Genomic DNA, 21,345 nt, shown 5'->3' with positions numbered 1-21,345 from the left:
CAAGAACCCCTTTACTCCATATGTCTGGGGGGAAAAAAAAAAAAAAATTAGGTCCTTCAAGCCCGTCCATCATCTGCGCTTCTTATGTTGCTGTTAAATGCCCATTTTTGCTTTGAATTACCTGATGCCCTGCTTCACAGAAGTCCAGAATAAATTTTCTGAAAGGCTGCAGTAGCCTAGATGACACAGGGTTTTGTCGTCCTCACAGTGTCATTCATACTGTTTATTTTCTCTACATAATTGTTGTATCTGTGGGTGTAACGTGGTTGACACAGACAGCGGGTTTCAGAGAAGAGGAAGATGCTACCACGCTGACGTCTCCTTTTTCTGCTATACAGCAATTAGACAAAGTTGCAGCCTTCCATTTACAGAGTCAAAGGAGATGTTAAGCACACAGAAAATAAGAGTCTTCCTTCCAAGGCAAGCTGCCCATGTCTGACTTTACTCTGCGAGACACTGGAACCAAAACCACCCACAAATCCACACAGCAGTACCAGGATGGTCTAAAAGCAGGATACACGTGGCAAGCCTTCCCATGACCAGTTCTGTGAGCCAGCTCACTGAAGCCAACAGGCAGTTAGAAGCCAGCCCCTAAGGGCTCATTTTCAGTGCTACATTGTTTATCTACTCAGCAAAAGTATTTCAAAAAGAAAATACACCAAACTAGAAAGATGCGTAAAGAGAATTATAACTATACACCACGCTTGATGGTACTGAAAATCATTTGCCCCTTAAAACAATTCCCCCAAACCGCCATTGTTAACAAGCTTAATTACCAACTCCATTCTTAAGGCTTTTCCTTCCCATTGCCAGATGGCATATTTTTCACCATGTGCCTTAAAACAGATATCCAGCCAGAGAACTTATGCCTACACCATTGCTTTTCCAGTTGGACCAATACTGAAAGTATAATTTATCATTTCACATCTGAGAAAAAAATTTCCAACCTTCTAGGTCGGGGGTGGGAGAGAGTACTACATCTCACTCATAGTTTATAGCTGGCATATTTGCTATTTTAGACAGATAAAACGGAAATAAGTAAATTTGCCTGTACTAGCTCTGCGGTGAACTCTCCACAGGTTCATTGGAAAATGATACAGCACTCCAGTGACTAGCACTGAGATTTAATTCAAAGGCGTCACAATGGCAGCTGCACCCTGATTTCAGAAATAAACTTCCACTGAGTGAGAGATCACTACAGGCAAAAACTTGAAAAGTGGTGTTGTTGGGCAAGAAAACATAAGGGTTGTATTAAATATTAAGTAACGCTCTCATTTAAACACACAATCTTTTCATTTTTCATGCTATTATTTTACAAGATCACTCTTCACTTGATGAATAGGACCATGTAAACACAGGTCTAAGCAGATTTGTAATCTGCTGAAGTATAGCAATTCTTTAGTTCCTACACCTTTTTTAAAACCAAGCATATTCATCTAAGTGATGTCCAGTTAGATCTCACAAGCATGTTAATAAAGACACAGAGTAAATTCAGTACACAAAATATTAGGTAAAGGCAAATCTTAAGAGCAGGTTATTTCTCAGAATGCTTAAGGTTAATGACATCAAGCAGACATTTACAGAAATCATATCATTCAGGGGCTTTAGGAACTCATTACTCACAGTTGTAATCCATTTTCCTAATCCAATGAATGGCATTGAGCAATAAAACATTTTGGTCATCTGCTGCAAAAATGTTTCATAAATAATTATTTTATTCAGTGATATAATAACAACAGAAGTAATTGTGCAATTGAATTGAATTATTTTTGGCCTAGTATAACTAGCATAGTTTTGGATATTTCCGGTTTTTAACAGGTGAATTACAACATACATAGTATAAATATGTTTCTGAAAGCATTATACACTCCTACATTTAACACACTACAATAAGGAATGTCTGTATTAATACAAGTAGATCTTCTGAAAGACAGTACTGACTTTTTATTGTAGAAGACACTTGCATTTCTTGAAGTTTTTATCATTAATACACTGGTAAAATTATAGGTTATGCTCACAAAACAAGTCTTCTTCTCCATAACTTTCTCAAAACACTTGTGCTTGAAGTTTATAGCACGTTCTCCCCAGGAAATGAGGCTTTTGTAACGCTGCCTATCCCCATCTCCCCTGACAAATTTTGAATTCACTTGCCATTTGCAACCAGTTTGGTGGAGGAGAGATAACTCACAAGTATTTAGGTCCTACAAATTTCCTGAATATTTGAGTATCTCTCTGGGTCCGATTGGAAGGAAGAAACCTCATTAGTACAGATACTGATGGAAAAGTTGTAACTCAGCGGTTCTTAGCTTACCAAATGGTCAGTACTTACACGTCCTCAATAGCAGAGATAACTATTGGTCCTGGCAGCAGCCAAGGAAGGTGAGGAGGGAGAGGTGGTGGTGTTGCATAGGGAGAGGAGAAGGCAAAGGAAGTTGTGCATGTACCACAATAAGATACGGGTATCACAAGAGTGGCTTAGTGATGGAGAACAAATGCAAAAGAGTACAGGGGAAGCACACAACATCATCTGCAACAGAATGGGGACATTGTGGCATAAGAATTTAGGGACACAGCACAAGGTCTGTAGGTAGCCCGATTTCAGAAATTGCTTTGCTTGTAAAACAACTTGTTTAGCCACGTGTTTATATGAAATAACAGTTCTGTCATGTCAGCTACAATCTAACACTCTAGGAATAAACCACAGATAAAAGTTAAGAAAGAACTAGAACTATTATTAAAATGTTCTTAATGCTTCTCACATGAGCTGAAAGATGACAACACGATTGTCAACAGGTAAAATCTGCATGGAGCTTCAGAAAGCTAATTTAAGCAGAACAGCTCCTTTAGATTTGGTTTCAATGTAGAAGACTTCTGCCTAGCTTCAGTTCAGAACACTCTTTGTTATCTTCTTCAAATTTTCCAGACAGGTTTACCCATCCCTAATGAACAATGTATTTGCCTAATTAGCCGTTTACACCTGCACTGAGGATACAGTCAACACAAGTCTTGTGAAAAACCTACAGTTAGGTCAGAACTCCAACAAAATACCCTGCATTACCTGCTTCTTCCCCCACCAGATGTAATGGTATTCACAAGTACCAACCGTTTGCAGCTGAAGCCCTACAGGAATAAAAAAAAAAAAAAAAGAAAAAGAAAAAAAAAAAAAAAACCAACCAAAACACCACTGCTCATCAAGACTAAGCAGAGGAAGAAAAATGAAAAATGCTGAGCAGCAGCTGTCACAGAGTGGGAGGACAAAGACTGAAATGAAACTGTCAATGTCAATACCTTTTAAAGTATCCTTCTTTAAGAAAATTAATCTCTTCTCTCAAAGCCATTTTTTTCAGTCTTGTAACTGCTACAAATATCTGCATGACTATTTATTATTATATTTTCATGTATATATTCTTCCCTAGAAAACCTGTCAAAAGGTTTGCATGAAAAAAAATCTCAGCCTTTGTAGACAGAGTAGTCCCATGGCTACCTTGAAAAACACTCCTGCACGAATACAGACTTGCATACAAATACACATATAAAAGTCGTTAAAATATGTTCAGATGACAGCAGTGAAGCCAGTAGAGGAGAAATGCTCCTGTTGATAACCTTATTCCTTTCAAAAAAAATGGCACAACCATGGTACTTGACAGACTTACACCACTTTGCCATCGTTGCTAACAAAGTTTTTACTTAATAATTCATTACATTTTATCTAATTAATATTTAAATTAACCTCCACTAAACCATTCACAATTCAAACCTGGTCAGGTAATTCTGTAAACATTGCTTTAAAAAAAATTTACAAACCCACAGCTTTATATACATACATATGAATATATAAATACGCATAGTGTATATACAGACACAGACAAAAAATGTTCTGGGAATGTTAACAGTGCAAAACTGAGTGCCCAAGAGAGGAAAAAAATGCCAGTAGAGTTGATGATGAAATCTATTGTGTCTTTTGCAGGGTCTAACCCAATGCCCCCACCCACGGCCTGGCAGGGCTTTAGAACAGCACATCTCCTGGCAGACAGAAAGCCCAACAATTTTAAGGTTAGCTGGCACAAGATGTTTATTTTCAAATACCAAGCTTTAATCCTCATCACGCCCAACAGCTGAATCAAAACCTATTATACTGGAATGATTCAAGTCAAAAAGGAATTGCCGCTCTGCCACCTTCCAAAAAAGAAGTATGGCTTCAGCAACACATACTGAGATATATAAGGTGTTACCGAAGCACAGTTACTGGATATTATCTTATAAATGATCTGAACCCTTGTGCTCAAACCATCATAAGCTATTGCCTGTATTTGTACGTGCTTTCTTCAGCTCTCTCTCAAAAGCAGCCTGCTTACATAAATACATACTTCTAAAAAGAATTTTTTAAAAATTAACTTTACAGAATACCTAACTCTGGGTCCAACACATACTCCAAGTTTTCCCTTTTCTCTCTCATCTACTGACCATACAAAACAAGTACCTTTAACTTTGATTCTGACAATTATTCCATACTTTTAAATGAAATTTCTAGTTAAATCTTCACAAACATGAGGAGAGAGAATTTTAAAAAAAAAATAAAAATAGATGAAATGCAACATTGGAAGCACATGTATTACCACACTGCTTGAACTCAGGATAAGATTTGTCTGTTTTAACTGAAGTAGCCCAGGGTTTTTCCACAGAACGTAAATAAAATTAAGGTCAAAGAAAAGAAAAAATATTCACCTGCTACCTCTGTAATATTCTTAGCATGAAACCAGGAGGGACCAAAAGAGATAATCATAAATTGCAAATAGCTTCTATGTTTCATGGACCAAGTGGTAAAGAAATGCAAATGGTCATCTGAAAGCACATACCTGTCCAGACAGGCATCGCTGCTGAATGTTCCAATGAAAAGAAGAAAGAAAAGTAACGCCATTTCAAAGTATTAAAAAAACCCACATAAAGCTTTTAGATTGTATTAATGTTGATTGCACATTTAAAAAATGAACAACACAATAGATGTATTATGACCACATACTTTATATAGACTACAGTCCTAAATTTGCATGAAATTAAACGTCTCATCTGGAGAATGATCTGACTAATAGTCCATTACAATTTGCTTGGTTTGCTTTCCACAGGTTTTTTTCCATTGCAGAAATGCATGTGGTAGTTACACTGTTTTCTCCAGAAAATATTATTAAAGAGAAATAACTGGAAAAGAGATATTTGATAGCCAATTTATGTATGTTTTAAAAATAATTAGAGATTTTTCTACTTACTAGGAAAATTCTGTGTATCTTAAAATATTCAGAAAAGGGAAAAAGCCAAGAGCAGATACATGAAAAAGCTTGGATTGATTTCAAATGGTATGTAGAGCTTTGGAATATCTTCACATGCAAAGAAGTGATACCTATAAGCACATGTCTAAATTATTTATCACAGTTCTATTTTACAAAAAAGTTTCAATCAACTGCTTTAAAAAGGAAAAAGGAGACTAAGGAGTCCTTCAGTACCTGAAACAAAGTATACAATAAAACAGAAACTTCTAATTATTCCAAATACATCTCAAGGTGTAGGCTCTGTTTACTTCGATAGGTAGCAATCACTTCACCTGCCACTCCCTCTCTTAACACTCTGAAGTCTGGTGGTTCTATGTTTTATCCTGTCTTCACATCCTGTGCTACCAGCGTCTTTCCTGTGCTCTTGGCCCTACATGAGCCTGCCTCTTCGTACTTTTTTATATGTATTGACATGCAGTATTTATTTAATATGTAGACTCCATGTGTCACACACTCAAATTACGCTTCTCAAAAACAGCACAGTGGTGTTTGTAACAATATACAAGTATGCAAGCACCACCCATTCAAAAACCAGTCACTTTAATAATTATTATGAGAACTCTGCAACTAAAGTCTATTGCATCTATTAACGGAGAAAGACACTACAACAGAGTTTACTAGAAAGCACGTGAAATGAAATCCAGCTGTGTCAACCAAAAATTATTTCTCTTCAGTCTAGAGATATGCCTAAAATACAGACCAAGCTACTTCCCTCTCTCTTCATGCAGTTTCTCTAATATGGATTTTTTTATGGATAACCTGCAAATTTTTCACTCAGAATTTTTTTTGGCTATTTTAGCGATGATGCAAATGATGCATATATGTGGGCTGCCTCATCTAGTGTAGCTCCACTAGAAAGAAATAATTTGGATTAAAACTCCGTAAAACAGATGTGATTGAAAAAAAGATGCCATAACAAATAGTTAGTAAATAACATAGTTGTATATACATGAAAATAAAGGCTGAAATACTTTAAATATCACTAATTAAAAAATCATATAAAAATAGGCAATTCTTATTAATTCAAGTACTTTCTTTTTCTTTGACCTCTGAATATTTTACTGGTCATGATTCTAATTACAATGTAGGACACTGCCAACTGATGTCAATGATATCTACCCATATGTAGCATATATTGCTTTTCAAAATCTAATCTAATGTATCTTAGAACCAGAGGATGTTTTGGGAAGGCCATGAGGTTAATGGGATCTTTTAAGAAAAAGATACTGACTCAGCTTCTATTTAGGACTTCCACTTTCACACAGATTTGGAAACATTTTCTCTAGACAGCAAGCAGGGCAAATTACATAGCCTCTTGAGGACTGCTATTTAATATTTCTCTCTAGAGAAATCTACTGATGACAATTCTTAGTCATAACATCAGAAGTTACAGACATTCAGTTACAGGCATTTCTACTAGCACAACCAATATCTGACATTAATCCTAAAAATCAGTTCTGCTGGTTTTCACGCACATGCATCCCAGTAAAGGGCACCAGGCAATCTCACTCAACACCACGCTTGCCAGCTCCTTTGCAGAGAACGGCATACAGCATCAACTGCTGTGCTTGAATTTTGTCAAGCTCTGTTTTGTTGGATTTACTACAGTAAACCCACTAATTCCCAACACACACTTAAAAATATTCTTTGCGTAACACTAGCAAACAATTCTGCAGCATCATACCAGACTACTTGCCCTTGATTAGAAACATTTGCTGGAATTAGGTTATTTTGAGTTACAACCAAGTACATTACCTTGTGTTACTGTGAATGATGAATGCATACAGACTTTAATAAATTTTTTTTTATCTTGTGCGTAAGAGAGTATTTAATGTTTTAGACTAAGTAAGATTTTAGTCTGAATGCTAGGCAGTACTGTATCTGTTCAAATATCAAATCCTTATCAAACTATTTTAAAAAATGCTATTTAAGAAGTATCAGTTTTTAAGAGATTAATATACTGGTTATGTGTAATGGTGGCTAAAGCACTAAAGATCGGATTGTATTTTATCTATTAAAAAAATAGGAATTTTTTATCAGTCTTTTTTAATTATAAGCTTAGAAGATCTGAATACGTAAAAACCCGTTGTTGCAATTAAGAGACAGTTGAGATGAAGGATAGAATCTAGTCATGTCCAAAATAACTGGTATATTCATAAAGACTGGAATTCATCCAGGAGTTCAGTGGTGAGAGAACTATTACAATCCTTAGAAGAGTCAAAATATTGTTTTGAAAAACTACATTAAATTATGCTTTCATGTTTCTTTCTCTGCAGGCAGATGTACTACCAAAAAAATGTCAAAGCTGTTATGCCAAATTTTTTGCATCAGGCTTTGCAAGAATTGCCAAAATCTAGTAACTAGTATTTGCAGAAAACACTAATAGTTTTCATTTAATGTTTTTTAAATATATGCAATTGTACCTGACCTCTCCCATTGTTCCCACCCTGTAGAGCATATGCCTATCAACAATGTATCATTTAGGGACAAGTACTCGTGCATTACTGATATTTCTAAAATGCAGGACTATGAAAATATTTCACATGCAAAATACCTTCATCTAGCTCTTGAACCACTCTCTTGCTGCATTCTACTAATGAAATTGTCCCTCGTATTATCTCATCATCGCTGCAAAGATAAACATCTCTACATTTTCAGGACGTCCTGAAAATGTAGAGAAGTACTAATGCAGCAACTGTCACACCATCATCACAAATCTTCCTTTATACCGGACAAACAAATATACTGGCTGCACATTTGATTTGAAAACTAGCAATTTTCTTTGATTTCAGATGACACTGTATGCATTTAGAAACCGACAGGACCCAATTTTTTGCTTTCCATATGATAAAATTCCTAGCCAGGAGACCTGTCCAGAACTTCCACTTGTGAAGAAAGACCGAAGACACAAAACCAGCCTTCATTTCCTCTTGCTGTTGATGGTGCTTTGCATTTCAGTCGAAGAAGAAACTCAGTAATTCAAGTTCCCACATTCTGTACCACTGGGCTTCCAAGACGACCACCAGCACTGGCCTGCCCACGGCACCTCTTCTCCTAGTAGGGTCTGCACCTCCCTTCAGCAGTACTTGCAAAAAACAGATTGCAAACAGCTTTATGGCCAGCAAGCCCTTCACTGTAGATACAGCTTGCATGAGTCAGAGTGTCCTTGTGGTGCTCTTGCTCACATCATTTGGCACAGCAGTTTAAATATACAGCAAAAAAGTCCTAGGACTCTGGCATATCTAACAGGGGGTCTCTGCTATCAGGGCTGCTGCAGAGTTTACTCCTAAACAGTGAGAATAGAGCTATCTTCATTAGCAAAAATAAAAACTTCAATGTGCATCAAGTATTTCATATCTGTGCATTTTTCCCACAATACTCATTAATCTACAATGCTTCTGAATCACTGAAGAGGATTAGCAAGCTCTACTCTATTGTTCCTACACACAGCTAATAATCAATTGTAATATTGGCAAAAGTCATATTCAGCTATTACCATGAAAATCAAGTGTGGCAATAAAATTATAATTTTACTAAAACTATCAATATTAACGATTTTAATATGAAATCTTACATATAAGAATTCTACAGTTGGAGAGGAATTGTTGTATTACAACATAAATAAATGGGTTAATATTAAAACAAAACAAAAACCTGCAGAAATTTGTTTCACTATTCTTGTTTTGTTTGACCTTCAAAATATTAGACGCAAAAAACGTTCTTAGTAATCTTAAATCTGATTTACTTGGAAATTAAGTATTTTTGAAAACCACTGTCAACTACTTTCAGCCACTGAAGTCACTGCAGAGGTCAGTTCTGCAACCTGTATGTAACAATTCGATGAACATGGAAGAACGAACTCTGCGTGTAAGTCTATTTCTGGAAAATGGCTTTTGATCATAATTTTTAGCCTGAACATGGGGTGCACCAAAATTGTATTTCAGCTTTGTGAATGCTATTTGAAACATTTAACAAAAATTCTTGAACCTTATTACTACATATTTTTTTAATAGGTTCTTCCTTGTCTAATAAGATGATTGTTAAAGTGCATTTCCAATCACAAAGTAACCTATTCAGGTTTAAATGCTCTCAGTTTTAAGAATCAGGTATGCAGTAGAAACATCTCTTCCATCTATGAACAAGAATTTGTTCAAAATGCAGACTATCTGTGTAATACTTGCACCACCAGAGTTTCTGCATGAATTTTCCCTGGGGAAATATATAGATTTCTAATCATCTATTGCTTCCTTTTGAACTATACATAAGGGATTTATGAAAAGGATTTTTCAGGCATGCCATCAGTCAGATAGCTTTAGAGAGAAATATTAGGTTCTCAAAACATTTTTACACTACTAGTTGGACACTCACAAAAGCAATCACTTCTTCTTGCCAACTCTCAGATTATTATGTAATATACCCAAGCTTTTACATTTATTCAGCATACACAACTGTGGTTCAGTTTGGCACATTTTTGTTTTTTAAATATGAATAAGAATGCTTCAAAGAATAAAACTGAGTTGGGAAATATTTATACGAGAAGCTGAGTATGGATTAAAATTACTTGGCTTCAAAAGTAAAATTAGATGATGTTTGATTTGGTTTATTTATGAAGTTGTATTTGTTCAATTTAAATATGTAATCTCCTTTGAGAGAGTTCAGCTTTGCAAAATGATAATCTGTTCCTATATTTCTATTAGTTGTGATTTATTCTGATTCATTCCTTTGTTCAAAAATGCTAATGAAAGCAGATGATGCTGAAGAAGATCAACAAGCAACAACAACCGATACAACCATCAGTCTGAAGAAAGGGGATAAGACTGTGCCACACAGTCAAGCAAGAAATCCGAGTCAAAGATTTCTAAGGAGACATTGGTTATGGAGAAACCAAGCACAGGGACTCAGCTGCCAGGCTGAACCAGCATGACCTCAATTCTCAATAACTCATCTTAAAAAGTCTTGCAAAGACACACAGCAAATTACATTTCTCCTATGGGTATATATTTAAGAGAGATGAAGAGCTAAAATCAACCTTGCTGGGCTTTGATGATGAGGCTCAAGGGAGGCAAGTCATTGCTGAAGTCTTTTGGGACATGCAGATTGTATGGATATACGAAGGACAGACTGATAGCAGCTGTACTACTCCATACATGTCGTGAGAATGCATGTAAGAGATTTTAAAATCAGACATACAGGACTTTTAGTTGGTTTATTTCCCTGTCGCTACTTGTTTATGTATTTACTTTACTCCTTGGGTAAGATCCTCACAACTACTGTCATGCCTGTACACTAGGACCAGAGAGCTGTGCCGTAAAAGCCTTCTTCCAATGCCAGCATCACAGAGTCATATAGCTACAGTCATAAACTCTTACTGTAAACATCTGTGAGGCTTTCTAGGGTCAAGACTTCAGTTTGCAGCAAGACAGACAGAAGAATTTGCCACCAGTAGCAGACCCTCAAAAATACCTTAATTACATCAGGAATTTTCCCATCCTCTAAGCAGCTCAAAAACCCTCTAAACCACTGTCACTGGCCGAAGCATTTTTTCCTTATGAGACTTTTTCTCATGGGCAAGCACAGAATATCACACCTTCTGCCTTTCCCATGGAAGCCGAACAATCTTTAAGTCATATACTAATATGTTCAGGGGAGAGTCACTATTTCTAGACTTCTATTGGGTTTGTTTCACCTCAGAGATTTAAAAAAAAAAAAAAAAAAAAAAAAGAGTAGGATACACCCCCTCTTCCTTCCTAAGTCAAATTAAAAACAGTTTCATCAAGCCCTTATGGGCATCACCATAGATGTTTTCTGTGGTGTGACTTAATGGAGGAAGAGGTTCATTCCATGGTCTGTCCAGTCTTCTGCAGGAATGAATTCCACAGCTCCTGAGAAATTTTTATCTCAAGCAATCACAAGTGTTCCCGTATTTGTCTTTTTATTACCATAGTGGGACTTGGTTGCTATAAAAAAACAGAGCCATGGGAGAGAAAGTCAAATTCATATAAAATTTCGAATTAACTAAGACCTCAAGCTTTGAGGCTCCACACTCGCTACAGAACAAATGCAAAAAGCAGACCAACATGGTAATGTGTTGCTAGCACTCCTGAGGGTAACTCCTAAACAGAAATATCTGGCAGCTGGTATGAAAGTTTCTAGAGAACTAGTTGTAAGGTCAAACAAGAATTACTGAGGAAGGGAGTGGATCTTGTATGTGGGAGGGAACAAATTGTTATTGTTTTCAAGTGAACCACTGAAAGAATAACTTTGAATGGAATTAAACTACACAGTAAACTAAACAATAAAAAGGATTTTATAGCAACTGCTCTCTATGTGGGGTGCTTTTATATATATGCGTGTATGCATATATATACACACACACATATGTATTTTCTTCTCTATGTTGAAAGACTTATCCCTTTCCTATTTGCTCAGAAGTCTTCTCAAGCAAGCTTCAAGATGAAAACTGTCCTAATTAACAGAAGACCTTTTGCAGAGTTTCCAGTTTCTGTGTTACCAGTTTCAGCACTGAGCATACCACTTCAATTTTTACACCAGTGTCACAACCCCTGGGTCATGCCTCTGCCTAGAGAGAGTAGGGTTAGGCATTATATTTCACTTCATGAAATAAATCTGGCACAGAGGCTTTATACAGAGTCACAGACCCTAATCTTCTTTGATTCCCATTGATGACAAGAAAGAGGATCTCAAGAGAGATACCAGCGGTACTCTCTCCCAATATAAAGTGCCTTGTTTTAAAGGAATAATATGTATGTGCATTTCTAGTTACTTTATCATTTGTTCTCTCATAGCATTCTCATTCAGTTTTATTTTAAATATAATTACCCTTCTCTCAGGGTTTGGTAATTAAAGCTCCAAAAGTACTGCTACTTACCTTATTAATAATAAAAACTTTAACATGTCCTGTATCTGCATCTTTCATCTGCTCCAGATAAGATAAAGGAGGGGAACAAGATTTCCTTAGAAGGAAACTGGACCTGATTAAGAAATTATATTCTAGTTTTCTCTAACACGTGGGGAAAAAAAGAAAACATCCCCAAAAATACTTTCCTAGCAATATTTTTAAAGATACCCTCTTAATCCAAAAGAAGATATGTAAATGAGGCTTGTATGTTAAGACCTCGTGCACTCAATTTTAATGCTTCAAAAGGTTCAAGAAAAAACACTTCAGATGTCTTCCATTTTCTCTTTCATTTCTTTCCATTCTCAGCTCTGGTATCAGAATCATGTTTTCAGATTAATACTTCTAAGTGTATTTCTAAACTAGAAAAAGGAGGACAAGGGCAGGGAAGAGGACACTTAATTTATTATCTTTTCACATTAGAGTTACAGGGAACCTTAATGATATACCAAGCTATAAACCCTGTAGTTGGTACTATATTAATCATCTGTCTACATGAGAAGTCAGATAAATATATAATCCTACTTCTGCATTGCAGATTTTATATGTCCCTTAGTGAGGCTGCTGGCTCTTTTTTTGTTATTTTGTAAACATCGCTGGGGGATCCATAACAAGGTAGGGAATGGCATAGTAACCATAGTTTCTTTAAATGAACAGTTCTATTAAGATTCTTAAGAAGCTAACCAAAGAAATAGGCAGCAATTCAATTTTGCAGCAGAGAGTACCTTTTTTAACAATCTGAGCAGAATTTGTCTCTATTAACACACTGTTCCTTCACCAAGGTCAAGTCTGTTACCAGCCACAGGCAGCAGCTGGCCCACCTAAGCTTCCCCCCCAGCTTGGGTACGAGGCAGGTCCCACCTGCACATTGAAAGAACTTCCATTTGAGACAGATTCCAGTGGTCTCTGTCTACATGTCACCTACTGTTATATCACATATTCCTGGAAAAAAAATATACTTTTTTGTCTTCCCAGTTCAGCCCAAACATGTAAAATAAATTCCACCCGTCCACATTCTATCTCTAATATTTAAGCACCGTGAGAATAGATAGAAACACCCAATACTATTTTGAATGAACCAAAATTCTGCAAATACTGGTGCATACACGTAAAATGAGTGCTCTGGGGACTAACAGCTCTCCACATATGCTTAGTAATGAAATACCAGCTCAAACCCCCTATGCCCTAAAGGGGAATTCTTGATGCTGCAATAGAAATAAATATTAGGGCAGTCCTTCTGTGTTCTTTCAGGTCAATCCAGGACACATAAGGCAGCCCCCTCTGCCTTGCCCCTCCATGACAAGGAGCTCTGTCCCGCCCAATGCAAAATAAGGCAGTGTGGGGTTGAGAGAGGCACCAAACATCTAGTATGAACCAAAAAAAATAACCTGCAACACTAAGAGTTTGCCCCCAAGCCTATACAGAAAGCTGGGAGGTATACTGCATGGAAAATAGGCATATCATTACTTCTATAATCCTCCTGCTCCAATAGTACATTTTCATGGCATTTTCAGCCATCTTATTCAGCAATGCTGATTTAGCACTACCATTTTATCCTGCAGTTCTCTACATAACAATTTACTGCATTACAGAGGCAACTAGTCCTACCATAACGCAAATGCCCTCCTTGGGTAGTGCAACAATTTGCATTGCATCTAAGAAGCTGTGTGCAATTCTTCTTCGAATTTCCCACGTTAGCTAAACTATGCATGAATACGTACTCCTTTAAGTACTGGGGGGAGGGAGGATGACAATCTCATTTCATTGTGAAAAGCAACACAAAGTCATTATTTCATTGTAATTACATTGCATTGGTCCCTTAATATAAAACATCATTTGATATATTTTTAGAACAATATGCAAAATCTTCATTATAATTCAGGCAGAGGAAAGGAATGTAGTAAGCATGCAGTGTAAAATTAAATAGTTGTCCTCGGCCAGGACAACAGTTTCATCCTAAACTGACTTAAAGGACACAAATCAATGTTGCCTCCTGACATTTGGGATCACACATTTCCCAAGTAGGCTGGAACAGTTTATTGGGAACACTGCTCTCTTCTAATGACCTATGTGACACAAAGTGTACCATTCTGAAAGTCAAGTCGTAACGGTAGCAGCGTATTTTTGTTGTGCTTCATCAGCATCAGTGTTTCTGTCAAGGTTAGTTAGATGCTGAGCGTGACCACTGCATCACATTCATCCATCCTGTAAGCCAAACAATATACATTGCACGTGCCAAAATAAACAGTCGCCATACTTCTGTAAAGCGTAACTCTTCTCAAGGTCCACTAATGCACAGAAACCCACTGCAACAAAGGCTGGATGGCAACGTCTGCTTTCGAAAGGCAGTAGCCTGAGGTAATCAAGGCAACAGGAGTGGAGGTCCTCACCATTCCTATTTGTGGAGAAGCACGCTACAGCTGTAGGTGAAAGATGACTTAAATGCAGAATGCAGCAGATAATTGGATGAGTGGGAGGGTGTAAGAATGTCTAAAACTGTTCAACTCTGATGCACAAGCCTGCTTCTTGCCAGCAGCAACCTGAACGTGCTGGTTGCAAATTTTGATAATACCTGGACTAAATAACAGTGGGACATCCAATTAATGAAGAGACATGGGACAGCACCACCAAAAGAGGCTGACCACATGTTGTGCTTCTGCACAGAGACTACTAAGATTTGGAAAACTGAGGCCCTCAAGTTCCAGAAGGAAGAGGAGGCTGAATGAAAGTGCTCCCTAAAGAAAACATCTCAGAGAAGAGAAAGGCACCTGGGATAAAAAAGTGAAGACTGGACAAAAGACCCTGGAAGTAAGGGGAGATCCTGGAGTTCTGAGAGATACATGGAGACAAATGCCAGGGGATGCCTAGGACAGCCTGTGTGCAAGATCAAGTAGGGTAAAAGCTCTAAACTTGTTGGATCTCTATTAAACCCCAGTATCCAAATCCAGTACAGGCTGTCATTTCCTGCCTCACCTGTGACAGCTGGCTGACACAGCTCTCCTGGATTGAGTGCGTTCACCCTGTCAGCAAGCTCTTACTCCTGGTCAGCATGAGCCTACCACTTGTGGTGCTTCATATCCTGGATCTGCTTCAATGAGCCTGTTGGCTAATGGGAAGAGGTTGACTTATTTCTATTTACATTTTTCCCAGAACACTTAAGACTGACTCTGTCTGACCTTATGTTTAAAGGCCAGTATAAAATTCCCATTCTATTATAAATTGACAGTGCTATGTTAGTAGGCAGAGGGACTTAGCTTTCACCTAAACTATTTGTTAAACCAGCCCAATGGGCAGTTTAACCACTACTTGCCAACTGTGGTAAGCCGACTGTTGTCTCAACAAGGTGGGAAATGTCCTATCAGAGTCTGGCTGGGGTATACAGAGGGAGGAAATCCTTCAAGATATTTAAAATGCTATATCTTGTCCTAAACTGAGGTACAAAGTTTGCACCAAATTGTACTATGGAGCACAATTCAAATAAGGGCACAGAAGATAACTTATACTGAAGACAGCTCTCGTGTAAGTAAAAATCTTCTCAGATGAAGTGTATATATGAGGAGTGTCATTTACTTCAAATACCTAATTTCCAGAGGTCAGGAACTAGGAAGGCCAGTGAACTGGACAGGAGATGACCATACTGAAATATCTCTTTGCTCAACATCCATCAGATAAGCATCTTCCCTATCCTGTTTCCTCATTTTGTGTGATAGATTTTTCACCAAGATTCAAATCATATTGAACTAAAACTCATTTTATTTTTAATTCGTTTCATATGTTTTATTTTTAACTCACTAACTGAAACGCAGTGAATTAAATTATCAACTGAAACTACTTCATCAGCTGCGAGTCTTCGTTCTTTAATACATAAGTTTTTAGTAAACCTAAATCACCGATCTTCATCCTCAAAAACGTTTACATACATACCAAAGTGCATCTAGGATGCTGATGCAGTGTATTGGACTTCAATATTGCAACTTCCACACTCTTAATCGTAAACATATCCACGATATTGACCATATTTTGGCATTTTTTAGTAACACAGCTTCAGTTCTGGGCTAAATCTTGAAACTGCGGTTCCAGGTCTAATCCTCTCCTTCCAAGTGACTTCTTGCAATGCAATAGCAGAGTGTCTTTATTAATGACCTGGGTGACACAACTGAGTGCACCCTCTGCATGTTCGCAGACAATACAAAACGGGGAGGTGTGGTAGGTAACACCAGATGGTTGAGCTGCTTTTCAGAGGGACCTCGGTGGGCTGGAGCAACGGACCGACAGGAACCTCAGCATGTCTGGCAAAGGGAAGTGCAAACTTCTGCCCCTGGGGAGAAATAACCCCAGGCAGGACAGGCTGGGAGACAACTGGCTGGAAAGCAACTTTGCAGAAAAGACCATGGGGTTCTTGGGGGACCCAACGTTGATCATGAATCAGTAACATGTCCTCACAGCAAAGGTGACAAACAGCCTCCTGGGCTGCATTAGACAGAGCACTGCCAACACACCGAGGGAGGTGAGCCTTCCCCTCTGCTCAGTGCTGCCGAGACATCTGGAGTGCTGTGTCCAGTGCTGGTCTCCCAGTACAAGAGAGACCTGGACTGCCGGGAGTGAGTCCAATGAAGGGATGCAAAGATGATAAAAGGACTGGAGCACCTAATATGCAAGTTGGAGGTTGAGAAAACTGGAACTGTTCATCCTGGAGAAGGCTCAGGGGGAACCTTATCAAGGTGTATATCTCACCTGATGGGAAAGAGTAAAGATGGAGCCAGACTCTTCTCAGTGGTGCCCAGTGAAAGGCAAAAAGGCAATGAGAGCAAACAAACATAGAAAATTCCGTTTAAAGGTGAAAAGACTGTGAGGGTGGTCAAACACTGGCACGGGTTAACCAGAGAGATTGTGGAGTCTCCATCCTTGGAGATACTCAAAACCCAGCTGAACATAGCCCTGAGCGACCTGCTATAGGTGACTCCACTTTGGGCAGGAGGGGTTGGATTGGACGATCTCCAGAGATGCCTCCCAGCCTCAACTATTCTGTGTTTCTGTGACTGAAATCAGCTAGCTTCTCTACCTATTTCACCTTCACCATGTGTGGAAAGGAGACAATAGGTAAAAAACGCACAAACTCTTTGAAATAAATCACAATTATTACTGTTGGTCCTCTTCTAGGTTTTCACATGAACTGCTTCTAGGATTTCTCCAATATCCTGGTGCACAATCCTGATATGTTTTACCCATGCAATGGCTACTTTAAAAACATGGAAAAACATATTATCAACAGGATGAACTTGTTCATATACGATGTGATAGAAGGGAAGTATCTTGTAACTCGATTACCATTTCTCAACTATGGAAACTCTGATATTGAAGCAGACATCCCACATCACTTCTGAGTCTTCATATTTCACTGATCTGCAGTGTTATGAAGGAACAAGTCCTGCATTTTACAGCGATGGCAGCCTCTCAGAACTATTTTCCTATTATTGGGCTACTTTAAAATGCGCTTCATTCCCAACCCTTTTATTATAAACTGTTTCTTTTTCTTCAACTGCAAATCTCCCATTTTAATATACCAAACAAGATCATACATCAACAAAAATAACATTAAAAGCATGTTTTTTTCCCCTAGACATGAGTAAAACCAGTAAAACTTCATTCAAAACCCCCACAGCTCTTAAAATTGTATCATGTGTTTATGCTTTGTACAAAAGGGCACCAAGCTTTAAAATAAAAATTACAATAAAATGCTATTGATTATCTTCCTTGCTTTATGTATGAAATTAAAGCCTATATATTTATATAACCTATATAAGCCTATATATCCTTTTATTTATATATACTTGCTTATGAAGAAATCTAGCATACAAAACATAACCTATCTAGGAAGAAATTCTGTTCTATTATGCAACCGTTCCACTAAGGATATATTCTCTTTGAACACAATGTATACATAGGTGATACACAAGGATAAATTCTATACAGTCCTCAGTGTTGAGCATCCCTGCTGTGCGTAATAAAGCCCTGGCAAGTTGAATCCAAGCTGAGGTTTCCTAATCGCAAGCACAACGCCTGGACTGCAGGTGCTGCAGAGGCAGCGGAACTATCCCGGTCACACAGATTTCTGTTGCTCGATTTGCAACTCAGCCATACTGACAGGGAGCCTCCATTCAGAGTGGATTCATTGCTACCTTCTTGGCTCAACAAGAAAAGAATCTTAATGAAAGCATGAGAGACTATTTTAAGCTTTAGCAACACATTGTAATATATGAATTAAACAAAACACCTCTCTAGGAGCAGATGATTTAATCATAATCATCCTTAGCTATTTTTTTAACCCCTTTTTCAACTGACGTATTAAAATTATTCAGAAATGCATAATTTTAATCGTAGGGGGGTTTATTCCGGTTGATCAGATAACGTATAATATGAATGTAATTAATTTTTGTTCACTTTCAACAATCAGCCAGAAAGGCATACAAATACTTGCTAAATTCCAGTGAACTGTAATATCCTTCTTTGTCTCTCCTTGAAAATACAATGAAAAATCTGGCAAAAGGCAAGCTTATTCTCTACAAGGTTCCACAGTCAGGTGAATCAAATAAACTGCTTTCTTCCCTTCAGAACATTATTTTAAGTCCAACCTGTGAAGGTATTTACATTTATTAAAAGGAGGTGGGTTCAATTTACAGAACTATCAGCTGCTGGAGTCCTACTGCAGTACAATGGGGTTTCAGTGAGTGTGAGAGATAGTTACAAGGTCACGACTTCTACATTTATTTCACAATGTAATACATACACAACTGACATTTCACAATATGAACTGCAGGATGAAAACAAAAAAGTGAAAACACTTGTAACATTCTTATATATTAGCAGAATGTATGCTCACATTTTCAGTATTCAGACACATATATTTTTTTTAGTATGATTACAAAAACGTTTGTATCCCCAATTCAACAGCACTGGATAAGATAAACTGTATATTTTAAATGCTGGGGGAAGACACAAGGTAAAAAATAACCCTTCAAAACTGCTTCCTAGATACGTGATATGAAATTTAAAAGAAAAAAGCACTCACAAAAGTCACTTCACGGAAGGTCTTAAAAACCCAGTGTGACACCTAGTTCATCATTACCATGTCTTCCGTAACCTGTAATCCTACTGAGAAGGATGAAACTCTTCCAAGCTGTTTCAATATACATGCATGAAACCTTTTTATATATGCAGAAAGCATGAGAAATATCATTCAGTTTCGATTTGCAATAGAAAAAAAACTACCTTTTCTGTGAAAATGCAAGTATATTTACCACTGATATGGGCCAAATCAATTCTCCACAGAAATGAAGAAAGATATACGAAAAGGATGAAAAAGGGGGCACATTTTAAAAAAAAAAAAGGGGGGGGGGGGAATATTCATGCTGCATTACTATACACAACTTATCTACAAGCCTCATTTTACTGCCTTATTCACAAACTTATTCATTTTACCAGCACTACAGGGAAAATATGAAACACTTCTTCACAGGTAGCAATTTCAATTAAAATGCGAGGAACATGAACAAAGTAAAAGGTGTATGTGATCAAAGACCTGCTGGATACCCGAGTCAAACAGTTATTTCAGAGCAAGATACAAGAGCTAGTCATGCATATGGATGACCTCTCACAAATTAAATGCTAATCAGGAATGCATCTCAACCAAAAAAAAAAAAAAAAACAACACATGTGGACCATGAAGCAGATCTGTAATCTCCTTTTGCTAAGCAAAGACTAACAAAAAGCCCTCATTATCAATTTCATACTGCATCTAATGTTAACCACAAATCCCAGCAATAAAAGCGCAGTTTTTCCATGTTAAGTGTGCCAGCTATCTTTCAAACATCCTAACTTGTGTAATATCTCTGCAATCCTTTAACAGAGTCCCTAACAGTGTAATCAGGAGGTCAAATGACCACAAGTCCTAATAAGCACGCAGCTCTGTGGATGCATGTGTACGGTAAAATGAACAGTTTTACCACGAAAGAATACCCATTCCCTTTCAGTAACTTCAATACTTACCCTCCAGAAGGTATTGGGGAGTACGGGGCTAAGCATCTGCTCCTGGCTGCGCAAGTGCCACAGGACCGCCTACAGCCATCATCTCCTTGGTCCTCGGGAACGGCCAAGCGGCTGCCCCGCTAGGGTAGGACAACTTAAAGTCAGTCCAGCAGCGGCTGGGAGAGCTGCCCGCACCGCTGGGCAGGGCAGGGCAGGGCAGGGCAGGGCTGCCCGCACCGCTGGGCAGGGCAGGGCACTGCCCGCACCGCAGCCTGGGATCAAACGCACAGAATCTCCCTTTACATAATAGGAAATGACTCCTGGAATCTTATGCTTTCTGTGAAAGAGTTGTATGTTTCATGAACAGCCTAAAGCTTTTCCTTGCAGTATTCAGGGATTTGCAGCTGATTCTTCTTTAAAAAAAAAAAAAAAAAAATATTTAAAGAAAAATCTGTCAAAATTTTTAGTTATTGTACCACACACCACAGAAAGCCTTTCCCCACCTTACCATAGGAAACATCATGCATGCTTAAAAGAAATTACACAAAATTCCCTGTTTCTTTAACAGTATTTTCTAATCCATTTCAATAGAAAGGCAATGTTTGGGGTTTTTTAATTCTGTGTGCCCTTTACTCTCAAACATACACATTGAAAAACTATAAGCGGCTCTATAAATAGACCCAGTTGAGGATTACATATTTTCCTAACAAGAAATGTCTTTGCCCATCCTAAGAGAACATTAGTTAAAGTTAGAGAAGAAAAAAAAAAAAAAAAAAAAAAAAAGAAGTCAAACTGTAGTGCTCAGATTTTAGTGTCTTTCCTGCACTTCACTTCTGAAAAAGGCATATCCGATTCTTACCGGCGATGATAAAAGCAAAATCTCATCCACGTGCTTTCCTCATCACTAAATAACAGATTTAATCAAAATGAAGCCCCTATGTTTAAAAAACAACAAGATCATACTGAATTTTCAACCTACAACATCTCAGTGAATGATTTCTGATGCAAGAGTGCCTTTTAGCTCTGCAGTTTCTCTTTGACCTTACAGAATAATCTACAGAAGTTGCAGCATTACCTTTC

General features: G+C 37.8%; 1 protein-coding gene across 7 annotated transcripts in view; it reads right to left on the bottom strand.

Annotated features, from left to right (window-relative positions):
* The window catches only part of ATP2B2 (ATPase plasma membrane Ca2+ transporting 2), a 432,424-nt gene that overhangs the window by 229,609 nt on the left and 181,470 nt on the right, over positions 1-21,345 (bottom strand). The window contains exon 1 of one of the 7 annotated variants that reach the window (XM_074879687.1): positions 20,287-21,329. The exons of the other annotated variants lie outside the window; for them this stretch is intronic. The gene's annotated coding sequence lies outside the window, so the exon portion shown is untranslated. Of the gene's footprint in view, positions 1-20,286; positions 21,330-21,345 lie in introns of those variants that run through there. 7 annotated transcript variants of the gene reach the window in all.

Source organism: Strix uralensis, chromosome 10, assembly GCF_047716275.1.
Source record: "Strix uralensis isolate ZFMK-TIS-50842 chromosome 10, bStrUra1, whole genome shotgun sequence".
Taxonomy (NCBI): domain Eukaryota; kingdom Metazoa; phylum Chordata; class Aves; order Strigiformes; family Strigidae; genus Strix; species Strix uralensis.
The sequence above is the reverse complement of the archived record's forward strand: the minus strand, read 5'-3'. Positions and strand labels throughout refer to the sequence as shown.